The sequence below is a fragment of the Octopus bimaculoides genome, unplaced genomic scaffold (assembly GCF_001194135.2).
Source record: "Octopus bimaculoides isolate UCB-OBI-ISO-001 unplaced genomic scaffold, ASM119413v2 Scaffold_122307, whole genome shotgun sequence".
Taxonomy (NCBI): Eukaryota; Metazoa; Mollusca; class Cephalopoda; order Octopoda; family Octopodidae; genus Octopus; species Octopus bimaculoides.
In genome coordinates, this window is record NW_026370633.1 from 52,417 (window position 1) to 54,644 (window position 2,228).

At 38.4% G+C, this 2,228-nt stretch overlaps 1 protein-coding gene across 1 annotated transcript in view; it reads right to left on the bottom strand.

Annotated features, from left to right (window-relative positions):
- The window catches only part of LOC106880437 (serine-rich adhesin for platelets), an 18,238-nt gene extending 17,390 nt beyond the window's left edge, over positions 1-848 (bottom strand). The window contains exon 1 of the mRNA XM_014930360.2: positions 727-848. The gene's annotated coding sequence lies outside the window, so the exon portion shown is untranslated. The remainder of the gene's footprint in view (positions 1-726) is intronic.
- Between the last annotated feature and the right edge of the window lie 1,380 nt (positions 849-2,228).

Sequence of the window (2,228 nt, forward strand, 5' to 3'; positions counted from 1 at the left end):
TATATATATATATATATATATATATATATATATATATATATATGTATACAGATAATTAGAAAATGGAGAAAAACATAGATTAACCAGCGCATCGACAGGACTACATTGCGCTGGTTAATCGATGTTTTTCTCCATTTTCTAATTACCTGCATTATTGGTTCCTGATAAACTTTTGTTTATCCTGTTGTTACCTGCGATCGACGTATATAGTGTTCCTGTACACACCACTGCCCGGGGTTAACACAAATACCAGATACTGATAGTATATACGGATATTTTATCCTTTAGTCGGTTCCTACAACCGCTAACTCTATTTATGTAGATGTAATTATCACAGTTACAAAGTCCGACTTTGTGAAACGGGAAACTTAACATAAAAGAAATAAAGACGAAAAAAAGGTGGCACTAAAAGAAAAAGAACAAACAACCATAACAACATCAACAGGGGCAGAAACTGTTCGTTGATAGAACAAAACCCCTTCAACAGAAAAAGATAAATACACAAATATTACAAGGTTCTTCAATTATACTTCGTTTCTTGTCAGTAGGAAACACTCTTATTTTGATCGTGGTTTTTAACAGACATAATTTTAAACGGATTTTACATCGTGTGTACATGTGGAGGGAGATCCGTTTTAATGAATTAATTAACTATTAATAAGGACAGAAGGGGTAGGAATGATTAAAAAAATAATAATAAATTAAATCAATATATAAAGGCCTTACCTAGGAGTACAGGGCTTCCAAGCTTTTCAAATGGATATTATTCTGGCCGAGCACCGGTTACTACTATAACTGCTTTCCTTCACAACAAAGATTTCTCCTCCTCTTCCTCCCTTTCGCTCTCTCTCTCTGTATTTATCGATCTCCTATTTTCCCTTTTTCTTTATCTAACCACTCTCTCCCTCCCCCTCTTTCTCTCCTTTACTCATTCATTTATTCTTTCTTTCTTTTTCTCCCCCTCTCTCTCTGTTCCGTTCTCCCCCCTCTCTTTCCTTCCGTCTCATTCCTTGTCGGGACCTTTGCTTCCCTTACACCGGCTTCTGGCATATCTCCGACTTAGTTACTTGTGTATATATATATATGTGTATATATATATATATTCTTTTACTCTTTTACTTGTTTCAGTCAATTGACCGCTGCCATGCTGGAGCACCGCCGTTAGTCGAATCAAATCGACCCCAGGACTTATTCTTTGGAAGCCTAGTACTTATTCTATCGGTCCTTTTTGCCGAACCGCTAAGTTACAGGAATGTTAACACACCAGCATCGGTTATCAAGCGATGTTGGTGGTGGTAGTGGGACAAACACAGACACATAAACATATACAAACACACACACACATATATATATATATATATATATATATGTACACATATATACGACGGGCTTCCTTCAGTTTCCGTCTACCAAATCCACTCACAAAGACTTTGGTCGGTCTGTGGCTATAGTAGAAGACACTTGCCCAAGGTGCCACGCAGTGGGACTGAAACCGGAACCATGTGGTTGGGAAGCAAGCTACTTACCACACAGTCATTCCTTGCAACGATGAATGAATGATTGTTGATTCAATATGAAATATTCTCGTTGCAAAAACAGTATCTTTCTTTTCTTACTTTTCATTACAATCTTTAAGTTTTGATAGAATTTATTTAAATGCTGTTTGACCCGCAGACCTCAGTTTGGCCAGTCCTGCGTCTACGCTGACCGCACCGTTTCACAGACGTTGCTTTAAGACGCGTCACTAACTAGGTTAACTTGGTCGGGAGTGTTTGTGTAGTAATCGACCGTGTAACAGCTTGTAATGGGTTACATTTTAGAACCAAAATACCCACAACGTTCTTACTACTGACTCATACTCATGTGCAATCACAAGACACAGAAAGGAGTAATTTGAATGAGATTTGGCTGCTATTTCGAGCAGGTCTATTGGCTGAGACATACATATATACATACATATAAGACAGCATGGTGTGATTTGAGGGAGATCTGGTTGCTATTTCTGTTAGGTCCAGCTACCATGGAGAGGCCTCCCTCATTGGCTCATACATATATACATAGATAAGAGAGTAGGGTGTGATTTGAGGGAGATTTGGTTGCTATTTCTACCAGGTCCAGCTACCATGTAGAGGTCTCCCTCATTGGCTCATACATACATATATACATAGATAAGAGAGTAGGGTGTGATTTGAGGGAGATTTGGTTGCTATTTCTGTGAGGTCCAGCTA